We start from the raw sequence: 19,768 nt of genomic DNA, 5'->3' as shown, positions 1-19,768 counted from the left end.
AAATAGGTTTCAGAAAAAAAATTGTGTAGAGAATTGTGCCATTTTGGGTCAAATATCATAATATTTTGCAATTTTTGAGAATTTTTTAAGCTGTTACCATGGTATTCACAGCTCTAAAAATCACAGAAAATATCAGTTTACTTATCCTTCAGAGCTCTATTAAAATTGCAAATGTTGTACAGATTTCAAATATATATACTTTATTAGAGGTTATATGTAAGGTTAACTGGCAATGTTTACATATCTAAAGCATGTGCCATATTTTTCAGAATTTGGCATTTTTACTGTACACTGCTACCTAAGCTGATAGTAAAACTAACGTTAGAAATACCCAATGCCCTATTAGATCACTATATACACTATCTACCATTGCAACGGTTTCGTAATGTGGGAATACTTAACATTAATATATTGGGTTACAACAGTGAATTGGTTACCTGTACTCCAGTGATGATCCCGTTATTCATTAAACAACTGTATTAAATTCAACTTTATTCCATAAGTTTTACAACTTATTGGATAAAATAGTATATAACATTAATGGACAGAGACATCCACTCTTACATGGTTTATAATTCAATAAGTTAATTTGTCAGATTTGTTACAGGGAAACAGAGAAACAATCATTAAAATGAATATATTCTAATTAAAATGTTATAAAAAAAACTTTCCTTTAGTTTATTTGCTAGTGATAAATATTTTCTACTTTGACTAAATACGTTTAAACATACTAGGGTATTTAAAATGATATATTTTAATCAAATCAATACAAATGTCAGCGTAACATTTTCACCACATCAAATATATTTCTTTCAGTAACTTCATAAAGCATTCTTTAAGGAAATTGTCAAAAAAGGACGTTGTTTGAATACATTACTGTAAAATTGATCAGAACAGTAACTGATTTCTTCAAAGATATACCCAAGACTGACATTTCAAAGTTCCTGATTTAAATAAAGAATCCAAGGATCTTTCTGGTTTCCAACATGTCATCATAACATGCTTTGAGTAAAAAAATATCTGGACGCTTTAATTGCAACCAATATTAAAAAAAATATTGATTTAATATGTACAAAGGAACTCCTCAAAGTTCGATGTACAAAAGAACCCATGTTTCGTCTTAGATAAAAAAAATCCAGCTCTATGATTACGTATTATCTAATTAAATTACATCAGGATGAGACAACAGTATTTTAAACTACTGCATTTTTATCAAATCTTTATCTTGCAAAATTAAGAAATGGATATTTTCATGTTAATATTACGTCAGGAAAGGGTAAAACATATACTTAAAAGTGTATCAATTCCTATCATTTTTTTCAGCGGTATTGAAAAAGTCGCTGAATGCCGTTGGCTTACACACTGATAAATACACAGTCACACTCTTTCAGGATAGGTCCAGCAACATTTGCACCCATGAGAAGGTTTTTTGATGATAAAATCAAAGTACTTGGTCTTTGGAAATCTAGGGCATTTAAAAGGTACATCAGAGTTCCAACTGTTAAACTGCTTTGATAGAGGTGTTTCGTACAAATGGTTTATCTTAAGCTCAAGCTACAGATACCTGCAATGTCATCTGGATTGTTGGATCATCGATTGTCAGACGAGCTTTTTGTCACGCCAGAGATTCCTCAGAAAGATCCAACATGGACATAGGTAGGCCACAAGCTAACATTTGGTGGCTTGCCAGCAGAGGTGGCTTCAGGTGGAACAGCCTTATTAGCCATTTGAGGCTCCTTCTGCCTATTGAGACCCCCCCCCCCCCCTCCAGATATCCTTGCTATCCATTGCGGAGGGAACGATGTGGCCTAATGCAATTCTTGTGTTCTGGTACATCAGATGATAGCATTCTTAGAGCAAATATCAGTAATGTTACTCAACATACGGTTGGTCTGGTCTGCCATTCTCGCATGTGGGTTAAAGGGTTTTAGACACAAAAAGCTTAAAGTTGTCTATAGGTTGGTTTTATGAAAAGCCAGTCAAATTATCCTTACACTCCTGGGTTTGTGTATATACACACTGAGATACAGGGCACAGCATGGGCCCATCTGAACAACTGACCTATATGCAAAATTTCATTCTGATAACGAGGTCGGTCAGCCTCCTACGTCAAAGGTTCACTGCTGCCGAGATGATAATATATAACTAACGTTAATAACACCAAATGTGTGTCGCATTAAATCACTATTTACACACTATCTACCAACGGTTTTGTGATGTGGGAGTACTTTACATTAATATATTGGGTTACAACAGTGAATTGGTTACATGTACTCAAGTAATGATCCCGTTATTCATTACACAACTGTATTAAATTCAACTTTATTCCATAAGTTTTACAACTCATTGAATAAAATAGTATATAACATTAATGGACAAAGGCATCCACTGTTACATGATTTATAATGCAATAAGCTAATTAGTCAGATTTGTTACAGGAAAACAGAGAAATAATCATTAAAAATGAATATATTCTAATTAAAGTCTTATGAAAAATCTTTCCTTTAGTTTATTTGCTAGTGATAAATATTTTCCTAAATTGTTAAGTTCTTTTATATTATACGTTTAAACATACTATAGTATTTAAAATGATACGAATGTCTGCGTAGCATTTTCACCACATCAAATACATTTCCTTCATAACCTTCATAAAACATTCTGTAAAATTGAACAGAACAGTAACTGATTTCTTCAAACATATACCCAAGACTGAGTGTTCAAAGCTACTGATTTAAATAAAGAATCCAAGGATCTTCAGTTTCCAACATGTCATCATAACATGCTTTGAGTAAAAAATTATCTGGACGCTTTAATTTCAACCAATATTTAAAAATTCTTGATCTAATGTGTACAAAGGAAATCTTCAAAGTTCAATGTACAAAAAAAAAAAAAAAAAAAAAAAATCATGTATCGTCTAAGATAAAAATCAAACTACTGCATTCTTATCAAATCTTTATCTTGCAAAAAGAAACAGAAAAAAATAAGGAAATTGATATTTTTATGTTAATATAACGCCATAACAGGGTTCTTAAAAGTGTACAAAATCTTATCAAATTATGCCAAAAATAAAATGGTTAACAAGGCTAGGAAAATTAATCACCGTAAAAAGATTGCACAAGCGAGGTCATTTTGTCACCTCACTGTATAGTAGACCAGAGATGTATATATCACATGTGAAATTAACATCTCTGAGTAGACCTATAGTGTATATGCCATTATTTGAGATTTTAAAATAAAAAAAAAAACATAAAAAGATGACATGTGATATTAGTAAATTACCAAGGTTATGATATTGTCCGCTGGTCTACTATGTTAATTATACAATTACAGACATGAGGTGTGGAAAAAAAAATCTAAACGCGTAAGATGATAAAAGAAGGACATTCACTGTCATCGCTTTCAACGTTTACAAAATAATATGGGGCTCTTTGAAGTTTCTCCAGGAAATGAAACAATAATTTATGAAAATGAAGTTTGCCAAGCAAAAGAAAATCATGTTATCTTTTCAAATAAATGTTTAAAACTTCTTATAAGGTAGCAGTGTAGGCTAGTTTGCCTGGTTTCTGAAAAATCAGTAGCATCTCTAGTCTGTGGCTGGGTCTCATTGTAGTAGTTGGTGACTACCTGACTGAACAACATACAAGAGGTCCATTGCATGCCATCCAGGGCAATAATACAATGGTAAAGTGATCTTGCCCAAAGACACAACCATCTATAAACGCATATACCAAGGCAGATTCTAGCCTAGTGATACTGGTGAGGTGAACCAGATAACGCGTCGGACCACGTGACCACCTAGCACATTAAAATTTTTCAGCCAGCAGCAATATCCCCCTACTAGCCTAAAACAGATAAACAGCTTTGTAAGGCGAGGGGAAACCTGTGTCAGACAACATTTATGGGGTCGGGCTAACAGAAAATGAAAAAATACCCTGTGTGTCCAAAACCCTTTAATGTTGCATCTATAATTAAAAAGAACTAAAATTGTTATGTTTTAAAATAGATGCATTATTTAATAATTTCCCCGTCAGTTCTGTTTGTTTCCTTGGCCGGATTTTAATGTTAGGTGTCCAACGTCCTTATCGGGATGTTTTCGTCGGTCCTCGTGTTGTCGCGTGGTCACGTAACCTGCACGAAGGACTGCATTAGCACTTGGTCGGTAAATATGGCCAGATCACCCAAATGACGTATTTTGCCTACAAACAAGCGTGATACACTTCTTCATCGTACTAAGAAACCGAGGAAAAGTGCAGTACATTCTTCTATTTATTCACGTACAGTTACATAACGGCGTATTAAACTGATATTAATTGACGAATTGCCGATTTATTTTGAATACTTTTTTAATAATTTTGAGATGTTTGTCATTTTCTTAAGAATGTACAGTACTTTTCGTTGTTCTCGTACAATTACCTTCACGCTCTTGTCTGTTTCATAAGAAATAATTTTGGGTAGTAGGGTGCTCTAGGACGATTTATAGAGCAATTTTTAATGCTCACGCTTCAATATTGGAACTCTTCAATGTTTTAAGTATCGAAATCCGCATATAGAAAAGAACAAACGTTGATAGACGAATGCAGTGGGTCGTAATTAATTCAATTTAGTATTTACAGATGACTTCTAAAGACATAAGGTATAGTTAGACGATTTCTGTTGTACAAACAAGTTTGTAGATTTGACACTGTGGTAAAACCACCGTCCTCGTCGTTGCCATGACAGCCGATCTAAGCCGCGATCATGAATGCACTGACAAAGTGAAAGTTGAAGTCTTTTGCGCAACATGCCGTTTTTGCTTAAAACTACATTCACAACTCATATTGATTGATGTTGTTTCACCATACCTGATCAATTGAAATAAAAGAAAACTAACAAAAACAGTATAAATACACAGAATGAAGCTTCCGTGTCAGGCAGTGCAGGCACAACGCGGGGTGTGTAAACAATGTGACGTCATCGGAATGTACAAGTTGCAACAATGTACAACAATGTATATTTTACATGAATACACTAATGATCAACGAAATGGAACGCAACATTAACCCACATGCGCTACCCCACCTAAAGTGTAGGGGTGGTTCATGTCACCTGAAAGATACCAGTTCGTAGAAATAGCTAGGTCAGTACCTATGTTGTAAGTAGGGGTGGGGGCTATATCAGGAAACCTTAGATAACTGACAAAGGAGAAGTAAGTCTAATCGATTTGGTGCATGTGGTCCATGGTTACATTTTTAGGCTACCTTATGAAGATATCTGATCGTATCTTGAGCATAATTTTATTTTAAGTCAGTGTCCTTCAGTTTTGTATGCTGAAGAAAGGGGGGGGGGGGGGTCCACAACAATCTGAATTTTTGCTGAGATTTCAGCTTTTGTTTTGTTGCTGTTGGGACATTTAGGTGGCAGCTGCTTTTTTAGAGGTCGCCATATTTTGCCGATGATTTGTTGGGTCGGTGTCCTCTTCTTGCTATTTTTTGACGTATTGGTTCGTAACTTTCAGCTATATTGAACTTTTGACATCTGTCCCTTCAGTTTTTTGTTATTTGCAATAGTTTTATATTGCAGTGTATATTTCAATTGACCATTTCATTCAATCTTTTATCTGCAATTGTATATTGCAATTTAAGGATTTGACAGTGGTTTTGGCCATGTAATTTTATTGATTGCTCCTATTTTGTTTGTGGTTTAATTTTATGCAAAAAAAAAAAGAGAAAAGACTTCAGAGATCTTGACCAGTTTTTTTTATATTTTTTATGTTGTCATTTGGCAGCGTTCTACTTCTTGGCACAACGGAAGCGGTATTTAATTGAATAGAAAATGACCTTTTTATATATATATATACAAAACAGCTACTATTAATTGGAATGTTCTGTTCCCAGTTTCCATTTAATTCTAGCTGTAGAACCCATGACCACCATACGCAAATTCATTATATATAAACACGAAACACATTCCATAAGTAATAAATCCCGTGATTTAATCAAATTTATTGTGTATGTCTTCTAAATACTACAAAATTATTTTCACTTATCGGAAACTAACGTTTAATATAATTATGTGTTTCAAAATTTCGAGGGTCTTTTGAAAGTATATTAGTAGTTGTCTATTACCAAATTTTGCTGGAAACCCAACAATTTGTTCAGTTGCCTGGTTTAACAAAAGTAGAATTTTCTGAAAAAATATCAATATTTCCCCTATTGTGGCTCAAACTAAGTTCTACGTTGTTTTTACCACATGGGGGGTCCAGGTAAAACATCTGCTTAAAATCAGATCTGTATACGATTATCCTATATTGCTTTTTGTTTATCTTATGAACAACTTTTAAAAAGGTACTGAAACGATGGAATAAAATTACAGGTTCAAATCAATTTTTGAGATCAAAAGTATAAAATATGATGAAATTCGTGTAGTTATTTTAGCACGTCTTTTTCCAAAATAGGGGTTCGGCATATTTTTGCAATCAAGCTGTAATAACCCATAGCGTAGAATAAATACTATTTTGTTGGTCAGAGTGTCCTCATGGAGTTCACAAGTCCGACTAAACTAGCAGACAATAAGAAAACACAGTTTATGTGTTCTAGCTTGTTGGTATTAATGTGCCCTGATAAATGAACTCGCAATAAGTAATGACAGTGTTACGTACCTTTGGTTATTTCTGACAAGGCAGTGTAACCTTTGTCGTCTGTGGTTAGAGATTCATTATCTGCAGCACCACCTGGCAGGCAAGATATTTGGAGATGAATGATAGCTTTTGATTTAATCTATCATATCGAATGATAACTTTTGATTTAATCTAGCATATCTATCAACTATATTGAAACTAATGTATATACAGACCTACAGAAAGTTTTTCATTCAATGCCCACTTACGTTTAACACAGCGACTTCTTTTTTTTTAAAAGATTTTTTTTGAGTGTGAGATGCAATGACGACATATTGAAGGCAAGTAGGTATAGTTTTCCAAATGACCTAATTTTGATGAAAGTCCGATGATTTTTGAGTTGCCAGGTATTTTAGGAGTAGAATTAATTTAAAAACAAAAGATCATTATTTCCCATATATGGGCTCAAACCGAGTTCTGCGTTGATTTTACCACATTGACGGGCCATGTACAACAGACGTATAAAATGTATACAATTTTCAAACTTTGACTTTCCCAGTTTAAAAAAAAAAGAAAAAAAAGAAAGGTAAAAAACAAAACTATATAAAAAAAACTCAAAAGATATAATTAACTGTTAGTCCCACAGCGTTTTGCTCGTCTCTACATGACATGGCCAATTACCTTGTAAGCACTTGTCAATCCTATACACAGCAAAATAACATACAATTTTAACCCAATTTAGATTTAATGCAGGTTGAATGTTTTACCAGGTTTTTAAGCCATATAGAAGCTTCTGTTATACATCTTATCCAGACCCAAAAGCTTTCTGGTATTCTTCATTTGGATACCGGGGAGTATGATGAGTAATTGGAGTATGAAACCAATTCAAAACGGGGTAAAGTCTGGCTTTGTTTGTTGGTTGCAATCTACTTGTGTTGACCGTTTGACAAGTGTCCTGATGTAGCCAATCGCTCGGGTTTAACTTGAAGACTACAAGAAAACAAGACATTGGATTTTGCTGTAATCGATGTCCCCTACTAGATGAAACGGCTACCAACCTTTCGGTATTTCTAACGTAAGCGTGTATCCATCGTCATCTGTGGCTGCAGCTTCATATTTTGCAGCACCACCTGGGGGAAACATAATTTGACAAGGACCTTAGTTTTACTTTAACTTATCTCCTTTGCCAAATAATACTACAGACTAAAATTCATCAACATTCCATCAGGTGTTCAGAACTAGTAGGGATTTAAAAGATTACCTCAATTTCCCCTTTTGGCCCCGCCCCCTGGCCCAAGGAGGGTCAGAGTCACAATATATGCAAAATCTGTTCCCATTCCCCCAAGAATCTTACTGGTCATTTCTGGTTCAAATTCATTAAGTCCATTTATAACTTTAGTAGCGATTTGCTTCCATTTCCACTATTAGGGCGAGCCCCTCTAGCCCCAGGGGTGTCAGAGTCACGATTTATGCAAAATATGTTCCCCTTTACCGCAATGTGTGTTTCCGATCTTTGATTAGAATCAATTCAGTGTTTTATGAATCCTAGTGATTTCAAGGACTTATTTCTATTTCCCCTATTGGGGGGTCAAAATCAGTGTTTTGCAAAATACATTCCCCTTCCGCCTGCGATTTTTCAGATCAAATTTGGTTCCAATCCATTCGTGACGTTTTTAATCGACGTGGTTTGAAGCAAATGTTGACGGACGACGGACGGCAGACGCCGCGCCATGGCTTTAAACTCACCGGTCCTTCGGAGCAGGAGAGCTAAAATCATCATTTCTTCCACTAATTTGTTTCAACCTGGTTATTTCGTTGTTTTTACAAAATTGAGGGTCTATAGACAGAATATGATCCTGATTAATTTTGTTTTCAATTTACTACTTTGACTTTTTCTTGTAAATCCTAACCATAATGGAACGAACGAACCTTGACAGTGTACATCACACATATAACTGCCTCTGGGTGGTTGTGAAACGTCAACATTTCTGTTTCATTAATGTCGTGTTGAAAACATGCAAAGAACAGGAGAGAAATAAACGTATTTCATTGGCAATAACGAATGAGTGCTAATACTGTACTTCCAAAAGTCTTTGCAAATACCACCATGTCTATGAAAACGGCCATTTTCTCATGCAAATTACAAAATACACTGTTTTGATCAAGATTTTTTCGTTATCGTTTTAGCGTTGACAATGCTTTCCATTGAAGTATAAAACAGAGTGATTTAAGGGGACTGTTTGAAGCAATGACTTTTCAATAGCTTCTCGTCCAAACAAGAGTTAATTGTAATCTTAATTGATTGTTTATTACTAACCTTGCCAAATAAATTAATCAGATCATAATTTTCGAATAATTCCCATTGCTGTTGTGATTTGAAGAACATCATTCGTGACGTCACCATTTAATTGCATCGTCTTGTCCTATGTCACGGTGAAAGGTGTATTTTTGACGTCACGAAAATTCGTGCCATCATATTAAAAAAAACTATTGCTCAATGTAACTCGCAAAATTTATGGAGCTGTATTGTACAATGGTAAATATCCTAACGGTTGAATACAATGACTAAAATGTTGAAATTAAAGTTGATATAATTTTAAATTAGTTTAAATTTGTAAACTGAAGCGTGTAGCTGTTTATTTTGATATTCATTTATTAGAAATCAACAGGAAATAAGCCTGTTTTTTAACAAGCCGTCAATATACATATACACTGTATGTGAGATTAGGGAACTTTGTAACGTCTCCGTTATCTGAACTGATAAGCTCTTGATATATAATCAGCCGTAAAAAAACAAAAACACAAACAAAACAAAAACAACAACAACAACAGGCAACAGAGGCGCAGTTTGTTATCATAGGTATACCGATAGTCTTTTGGAAGATTCCGGTCACCAAACTCAACAAAGATGTTGTGGTGAGCATAAATTCAATATTTTTCAAGATTACATATTGTCAAGCTAGCCTTATTCTTTTTGTTAATGTAATAGACGAGGATTAAATTCCATTCCCATGTTCCATACCTAATCTGCCGGCACAATCACAAACCTGTCATGTAAATCTTTAATTTTAAATATTACATCGAGGTCAAGGAATAAAGATTTGTATTTTGTGATTTTTTCTTTTTGATTTTCAGCTGCTTATTCATGATTCATGAAATGTTAACCAACATTTCTCACGAAAAAAATGATAATTTACCACGACCAACAGCAGATCTGTATCATGGAGGAGAACCTATGCTTTTTGACTCAACATCAGGCGCAGTTATGTTTTGTGTTCACTAGACTCAAGTTCAGTATCATACCTTTTTGAATCCGTTTCTGCTTAACTAACAGGACGCCGAGGATTCCAATGAGAAACAGAAGAAGGACAACGGATATCCCAAGGATGATATTCAGGAAATTAACTGGTGTCTGGAGCTCTGGAATTAAAAAGGATTTAATATCATAGTAATTACGATTGCTATATAAATGTAACTACTTATCATAAACGTAGTTGGCCTGCGACCACAGGTGCGATATTTATAGGTAATCCTTTTAAGCAAAACATATTATCATTGATAGAATACTGTAGAACTACTACTTCTGAGAAGGTAGGCTTTGTATGTATGTGGCTTAAATTCACATAGTTCAAAATCTATAGCATATGTATACTAACAGAAAAGAGAATCTCATGTTTATTTTCGATAGTTATCTTTTTATATGATTCTTTGGTGATGTGTTCATGGTATGGGCTTTTCGATTATTTCGTCATTACTGAATACATTTTGATATTTTTTCTTGTCCTTTCACAGATGGTGTTTGGACTTAAAGTGTTCAATCAAAAACTGGAACGTGGTTTTAAGCCAAAAAGTAACACCAAACCATAACAACAAGGGGCCGCGCGTTGCCTTGCTGCAACGCTAGGTTACGAGGCTGGATAAAACAAGTTTGTTCTCAAAACCTAATCGCGGTATCTTACTGCTGCAAGATTATTATGGATAACCACCGCGATAGGTGTTTTCACGTTGTGAGATATTCCCGCCCATACCATAACAGACCCTCCCCGATTCTGTCGCTTTCAGTTACGCAAGGGTCATCATATATCTCATCACGATGTCGATAGCCATGTTGGCGTCCATCTGACCTGTGAATCGTCAGTGAACATCACGCGTCTCCATTGGGCCAAAAAAAAACGATTCGGTGCGTGTGCAAGCAGCCAATGCTATCGACGTTAGCGTCGCCTCTGCGCAAGTGGAGGACCAACATAGGGACGTGGCCTTCAATAAATCTCCCGCAACCGATTCCTAAACGTTCATGGAGACACTGACCGACCATGATTGCCGACAACTTGACATGCTGTCTCCGTCGCCGTCTGGAATCGATTACGGATGTAAGAGAGACGCATGACCCTTTCTTGACGTCGCGACGTATTGCCCGGACGTCCGCTCCTGGGACGGTCATCCAATCTCCCTGTGGCTATGAGACCCCCAACTAAATGGGATATTGATGTGTTATGTACACCATATTGCTGGGCTAAATGAATTTGCGAATGCCCCTGCATTACCCTTCCCCTACCAGTCGCGACATTTCGCTGTACAATCGCTTCGAAAAGAAATGTTACTGATCTGTACTATTCTAATGTACGATTTGTAATGTACCAGCACATGTGTTGCAATAGTACCCCGGATGCAAGTTTAAAAAAAAAAAAATACCCCCCCCCCCCCCAAAAAAAAATAACCATGATAGCATGCATGTCGCGGTCGACTGCATTTTAACTAAAGAACATTCTCACATTGCATGTACATTAAATTGTAGGTAGCTTAGTGTGAACTTTTATTGTATTTATATAACGTGTATAAAAGTTATATTATAAAAACCTTTTCTTTTCCCCCGCTAATATATACATATTAGAAATTACTGAATTAAGTGTGCACCAATAGATCAACACTCACCAATCGTTCGTACACTTATATCCGTGGAATTTCCTCGTCCTTCTTTGTTTGAAGCATGTAGTCTGATGATGTAGTCGGTTGAAGGAGTCAGACCCCCGGGTGTGTGGGTCATCACTACTCTCTGACCTTCATCTGAGATATCAAACGTGTCCGTTATCCATTTGTTTCCAACTGTCATTACATTGACATGGAACAGCTGTGGACTTCCGCCGTTAACTCCTGACGTCCAGGTGACTTTGACATAATCTGATCCGACTTCTGACAAACGGAAGTCAACTGGTATACTTCACAACAATATCTATACTTTAAAATGAATATTTTAGATGAACAACAATTTTTGCGCAGCGATTCATATTGGTAAGTAAGATAAATCAGACAGTACGTGGCATACCCCGATATTAATAGCTTACTAAGTGTATGTGCATTATACAATCTGTCATAAGTTTTCGAAAGTGAATATCTTAATACATTCATTTTCATAGCTATCTTCGGTCTTCGTTTTTGTTCCATATCGTTCAACTCAGTACAGTGTTATTTTCTCATCACTTCTGTTAGAAATCTTTACCCAGTCCACCATATTACCAATCTTTAAGGATTATTCAATAATGTGTAGCATGAACATGTAGCATTCTAATTTTCATCATTTGTCACACACAGACACTTTTATTCATTTAGCATACATCAACAAGCTAGCATGCCTTGGTTTTCATAATAAGCTTTTTAGATAAAATATGACTTGGTACACTGTATAAATCATAATTGATCATGTCTCCAAAATAATTATAATATTTAACCTTCTTATTCCAAAAATACACTTTATAAATCATAATAATTATTATATTGTCGTTTGTATTGATTAATATTCAATTTTGTAAAATGGTTACACTAAAACAATCAATATATCATTATAACTGTTTAATCTATTGATATCATTATTTAATAATTAATCTATTTTGAACCAAATTGTTGCAATAAATTTGCATCCACAAACACATGTTGTTTTGTTTCTTGTATTTCTTAACAAAATTTACACCTACATTTTGAATTATGCCTTTGTTTGGGGCCGCGGTGGCCGAGTGGTTAAGGTGTCCGACACTTTAACACTAGCCCTCCACCTCTGGGTTGCGAGTTCGAAACCTACGTGGGGCAGTTGCCAGGTACTGACTGTAGGCCGGTGTTTTTTCTCCGGGTACTCCGGCTTTCCTCCACCCCCAAAACCTGGCACGTCCTTAAATGACAATGGCTGTTGTAAGGACGTTAAACAAAAACAAACAAACACAAATTGTTTCAGGTTAAATTCAGTAGGTGGAATCTTGTTTAGACTTCTCCATTGAAAATTCCCGATTTATTTCCTGTCAATAAAATTATTGTTTATAGAAAGCAACATGGAATGTAGATCTAATGTGAAGTGATAATTCCATTTCGAAATTGATTTAATCTTTTTACTTTTTTGTATGATATATATTTAAATATTTTGTTTAAACGCTTATTCAGGATCAAAATATATTTAACAATTGATGACTAGACAGTCTGAAACTAAAGACAAAAAAAACTGTTTTAATTATCCTATTGTCGTACAAGTTTTTGTACTCAGCAGAACGGCCTCTCAATTTTCCATATCTAATGATATTTATTTTCCAGTAAATGTTTTAATGCAATGGAGTTATTCCACCTCTGTTTTATCTCTGTGGTTCAATTCCTTTTCCAATTCAGCATTAACCTTTTTTAGAATATCGATAACTAACTCTAAAGATTGTCACCAATTGGCAATTTTCTTTTGCAATTCTGACTCAAAATTATATTTGTGCAATTAAAAGGAACAAGGGGAACATATACATAGAAATATCCTTCCAGACCTCCTTAATAAATTGCGACAACACACTTCTATTGACAGAATCCAAGATGGCTCCCTGGCCATTTGTTTTCAAGATCAGACTCAAAATTGAATGTGCACAACTATCACGGTACTCGTCAAGTTTGAGAAACATCTTTCTGATACTTTCCGGGAAATAGCTATAACAAATTTTAATTGTTAAACATATGATGAGTGCTTTCAGCCATTTTATTTGACTACACTCAAAATTAACTGGTATTTCACAAGAAATAGCTATAAAAAAAATTCTACCGTCAAAGTTTAAAGATTGCTGCTTGTCCTGATCAGATTCAAAATGTAACAGGCTCATCAAGGGTCCAACATGAATCTTCATGTGAAGTTTAAGAAGCATCCCTGGAGTAATTCTCAAGACATTTTATCATTCATCAATTTCAACTGTTTAAGCCTAAATCGTCTAACTGTAGGCAATTTAGTTTTTTTTTTCACATATTCAGATTTAAATGGGCACAACTAGGGACGAACAGGAACCTATGTGTGAAGTTTCAGAAATATTCCTCAAGTGCATCTCAATAAATAGAGATCGACATTTTTTTTTCTCAAACAATCAGACTCAAAATTCAACAGGCACAACTACATAAAAATTGTATCCTAAATTTGCGAAATTCTTTGTGAAGTTACCGTAACTTCAACTGTCCAATTTAAAAAATGGCTGCCTCACGGCTTCTTCCTAATTTCTTCTTTTGTAGTTCACATCCCTGTGCGCATTCTGTATGTTTACAATAAAATTCGTATTATAGCACCAATCAGAATTTATGAAAGCTGATGAATTCAAAGATGTTTGAAATACTTTTGCTGTAGTTTGATTAATTCACGAAGCTGATCTTTACTCTAAAAGGCTCTAGATTACACTAATAAAGTGCCGAGAATGGCCTGCTCACATTATGGTCTTTATCTGTATGGTCATATGCCTAATTCTTTGTGAGATTAAGAGGTGGACAGGTTGATTACGTTTTAAAAACAAAAATCCCCAAACACTCCTGAATGTTCTTCGGATTGAAGTTGCATCAAAATATCGATTTTCTCAAATTTGTATTTGTAATTTTAAAATTATTCTTGTCCCCATTAAGGTATTCGCTGAGGAAAGGCGTTATGAACGTTTGAGGAGGAGTCTTTGCCCTTGTTCTCATTTATTTTGAACTCTTCACTTTTTGGACAAGGCATTTTACCCGATTTGCTCGGAAAGGCATGTGACGAACCAGTCACTACTACAAGGAGACCAAACCTCAAAATGACCTTGACTTTTAATAAACCAATCAAGGTAACCGCTTCTGAAGTCTAAAGACTGAAAAAACACGAAAAAAGCACAAAAAGACATATATATGATAGTCCAGGTAATACTGGTAATATACATTGTGTCATACTCACAGAGAGGTGAATTTCTGACTTTCCTCTGAGGGAGGTCCACTGTATTCTTGTCCAGTCTCCTTAGACAGACATGTATATCGGTTAAACTTGTCTTTCAGTCGTAATGGATTAATAACGAGGCTGGTGCCTTGGACTGAGAACCTGTCGTCACTAACCTCAGTTCCATTTAGTGTCCATGTAGATGTTAAAACTAACCCATGGTTGTCAGGCTTACTTCGTGAAGCAGATGGACACCCCAAACTCATAAAACTGTTGAGTACTCTGAGCTTAGATGGGGTGGTAATTGTTGTCTTTGTGGGCGAGTCTGAAAATCAATGATGGCAAAAATCAATCAATTGATTTATATTTCAATATATCGTCGATGTTCTCATTCAGGTGTTAAATTATAGTTGTTAACGAATTTAAGGTTTTGGATGAACAGAAATAATTTAGATAAAAAGGGGACACACAACGAGTGGTTGTTATGGAAGCTTTAGCGAGTGACTTTTGTAATTTTTAAACAATAACTTACTAGTATGAAATAAATTCCTATAATGGTTGGAGTCGTACAAAATATATAATTTGATAATGGTAAAATAGATGACGCACTGAAGCGAGATATTGCATCAATTATCGCGAACAAAAACTGACACCCCACCTCCCACTTGATTCTCGATATGCAGTGGACCCCGATAGCAATGAATGAATTAACAAAACGATGAAAAAAAGTAATACAAAATGGTTAAATCGCTGTCCCTAATCGTAGTCATTTAAAAGAAACGATCGCGGCATCTAACGTAGGCTTAAGCCTAGAACATCCATATATAATTCGGTGTCATTCGGTACAGATATTGTACCATCAAAAACAAAAACAAAACAAAAACCGAATATACACTTTTTTTTATCTTTCCAGTTACCTTTCCTACGAAATGCATATCCCAGACACAAAAGTAAAAAAAAAAAAAAAAAAAAAAAAATTGGAACATTTGTCTCCTATCAGTAAACTGATGAGATTTCATGTTAACCAGCGTGAAATACATATTGCTCAGCACTCCAGCTCGTTTTCCGAAATATTTGTTGAAATGCAAGGTGAATAAATCTCAGAATGAACACTTAACATCACAATTACCAGTGATAGCATACCTAGGAAATCCAGGAAAGGACCGATAATCGAATATGCACTTATATATAATACAAAAATCCTTGTAAATACATTTGTTTATATTTGTTTTCTTTCCTATTTTATAATCAATGTCATGCTAAATGGCAATGATTCCTCTGAACCCCCTCACAAGTGACTTCCTTGATCGGATGATAGTTCACCGGTACAGATTTATTCTTATATAACTACACCGTATATATCAAATCGGTTCAAGTAATACATCATATAAACTAGCCTTTCACTACCTGATAACTCAACCTAAATCAATAACATTTCTTCGAAATTGCAAAATCAAAATTTTCAACTGGAGACTGTGCACATTCAAACTTGTTGACTACAAAAGACTGTACATCTATAACATGCTTAGAAAAATGCAGCTATATATTTCTTTATTTCAATCAGGTCTTTCAAGGAATTATTGAAAATTTCTTATCTTTAACAAAGATAACAATTTAAGCTCTGTACCGAGATCACATAAGATGATTGATATGTTATGAGCCTCGTATTGAAGGAGTTATTCGAGAATGGTCTTTTGAAGTCCTACTGACTAAATAGGACCGTGTACCCAAGGACAGGTCTCATTTGACTAGTTTATATTGACGAGGTAGCACTCTAAAGTAAACAAGAAATTTGAAACCCACTTTCAGTCATGCCAACTTTCTTCATAGCTTTGTCACTATGGGTGAAATATTGCCATGTTGAGGTAAACGTCACAAAATTCACAACTCTTTTAAGTACAAGGGTGTATGAACACGATCACCACAGTCACGTGTACAGGTCAAAAGTCATCACTATCTTTACGCATCACTGTTCTGTACAGTTCAAAGGTCACCATCAGCCTCCCTCTTCTGGTTAAATTGACAAACTCCTTACTCGAGTTTTTGTTTTCAACGGCAGCTGAAGTATAACTAAAAGTTAATTAGTATGCCTGTTTTTACCTTATACTTCCGCCAATTTCTTTAATTTATGAGTTAATTGGTTATTCAACAATCACTATATCTCATTAATCTGTAAATGCCTAAGTCATACATTAGTGTGGAATAGAAGTAAATTGCATTAAACACATTCTATTTAAGTTACTTTATGATTAAGACAACCAAATAAATGCTTCATAGTGTTATATATTCACTGATGATATATATTTAATGTTTTTTCCATCTCATCAATAGCCAGTGTCACTTTCAGGAGGGCTATTAAAACAGAATCATCTCGAATCGTTCAATGGTAGCGTCAAATGTAAATTGTCATACTTCCACAATATTTATGTAGTTGACACTGAGGTCTGAGGAACTGTAATATATGTCCCTATCACCCGAATGTTAGTGTTTCTTCCGATCACACAGATTTCGGCATGAGAATTGTGTTTCTACCGAATGGATATTGGTTTACCAAACCTGGGATCCTTAATTTTATCTTTCTTTTTGTGATTGCTTGACCCAGGTCATACCAAATGTATAACCTGGGTTGTTGGTGCTCCACTAGATCTCCGCCCTCATACCAAATGTATAACATGGACTGTTGGTGTCCGTCTAGATCCCCGCCCTCATACCAAATGTATGACTGAGGTTGGTGATGTCATCAATTTAGACGAAATTTTTTATGATGGCAAGGTGAAAAATAATCAAACATGGACATGGTCCGTTGACAGGGATATATCCACCCGTGTGCATGGACAGGCCCATGTAAGATTTTAATTTCCAAGGCATCACAACCATTGAATAGTTTCCTTGTTTTCCTGGTCATCGCTGTCTTGGTTTCCTTGTTTCTATCGGAAGACAGCTATCCCGATGTATTGTTTCTGTATTAGCTCGGTTCTCTTTGTAAGGGCTGACAAAACAAATTGTGATGTTTCCTACCTCTCTGTTAGGGCTGACAAAACAAATTATGCTGTTTCCCACCTCTCTGCAAGGGCAGACAAAACAAATTGTGTTGTTTCTGACCTCTCTGTAAGGGCTGAAAATACCAATTGTGTTGAATCCCACCTCTCTGTAAGTGCTGACCAAGCAAATTGTGTTGTTTCCCACCTCTCTGAAGGGCTGACAAAACAAATTGTGTTGTTTCTGACCACTCTGTAAGGACAGACAAACAAATTGTGTTGTTTCCCACCTCTCTATAAGTGCAGACCAAGCAAATCGTGTTTTTGTAATCTCTCCGAAATGACTTTATATTTTTTTGATCGTTGTACAGTGACATGGCAACTAGAATGTAAACAAAGCAAAACAGTTCGTATAGCTTGAATCTGGTTACTTTTGGGTCTTCCATGTACAATAATTTCAGGAAGGTATAATAATTGTTTTCTGACTCCAGTATTGCAGCTATAATACAGTGTATACGGTGACAAACAAATCAATAACCAGCAGGTTGTGAGACATTTCTATTTGTCGTCCGAAAAAGGATACACCACAAAAATACGCAATTAATTCGATCTGTTTGATGATTTATTCTCTAGTAAGTATATATGTTAAAAATTAAATTGTTCAATAACATGTGATTAGTCAGGGTCGCCCCCTGTCGTGGCCGAGTGGTTAATATGTCCCAACACTACTTAAAGCATGGCTGACAAAACATGACATGGTTATAACTAGAATATCTTTTATTCTCACACACAAATCCGGAAAGACTACATTAAAAAAAAACCTGGATCCACTTAAAACTGCATCACTGACTTATAAAACAGGACATGACTTTGACCAAAACATGTCTCATTGCCAAACACAAATCCGGAACGTACGGGGAAATTACGACTGTTTTCACAAACAGGATATTATGTTTGCTTTCATAATTATCCGGAATGATGAAAATCAATTATAGATAACTTTATCAATGACACCCAGGTCTTTCATCATAGCCACCGTCACATCTATATCATTCGACTGATGTGCAGTCTCCCTGGGGAGTGGTAGGCTTTCCGTTGGTGTCCGGTATATAATCCAACGAGATGTGACGAGTGAATCTATTAAACCGCTTTGAGTTTGGCAAGCCAAAGTGGAAAAAGTCACTATATATTACTGTAAAAGTGGAAATATTCACGGTGTGGAAATTTCCGCTTATTTCGCTATCAGTAAATCTCCGAAAAAATTTCCACACGCGAATATATTAACACTTAAAAATACTAAATATAAAAGATACAGGTTCGCGCAAAAATATCTTGACGGCGCGAAAATATCCACAGCGCGAACCTTTTGGAAGTTCGCTTAGCGAAAATTTCCACACGCGAAAATATCCACTTTTACCGTATTAAAGATAATCATAAATAATTATCAATCTCAATAACAAATTTAAAATACACAACTGCGTATTTATGAATATCCATAATTCAACTTTAAAAATAATATACAGTTGTGGTTGATATTTGGATAATATAAACTTTGTTGTTGATATTTTACGTAAAACACAGTTTGAGGTTGATGTTTTACATAATACACTGTTGGTGGGTGATGTTTTACGTAAGACACTGTTGGCGGATGGCTAATAGGCTTCGCTTCAAAAATGCAATATTGAGCGCAGCCTAGAGAAGAAAAATGGAACTAAGGCAGTTAATCCAGTCTACACAGCGGAGTGCATCTTTATCACGCAAGCTATGTAATCATGGAGATAGTTACTTCCACTGAAGCAACAGGAGTCAATGATGACACTGACATAAGCAGATTGAACACTATTTGCAAGAAGTCATTTCAAAAAGCTATCTTTTTGTTTGCTTAACGACTAAATGTATATTACTGTTGACGCTGAAATCATACGCTTCGTGTGTATTGGGTTTTCCGCGTCTGAAATTAGCAGTACGTACGTCCTCGGATATAGACATTTGCAAATTAGAAAATAACATCAACTTGCTACCAGT

Source organism: Pecten maximus, chromosome 17 (assembly GCF_902652985.1).
Source record: "Pecten maximus chromosome 17, xPecMax1.1, whole genome shotgun sequence".
NCBI lineage: Eukaryota > Metazoa > Mollusca > Bivalvia > Pectinida > Pectinidae > Pecten > Pecten maximus.
The sequence above is the reverse complement of the archived record's forward strand: the minus strand, read 5'-3'. Positions refer to the sequence as shown.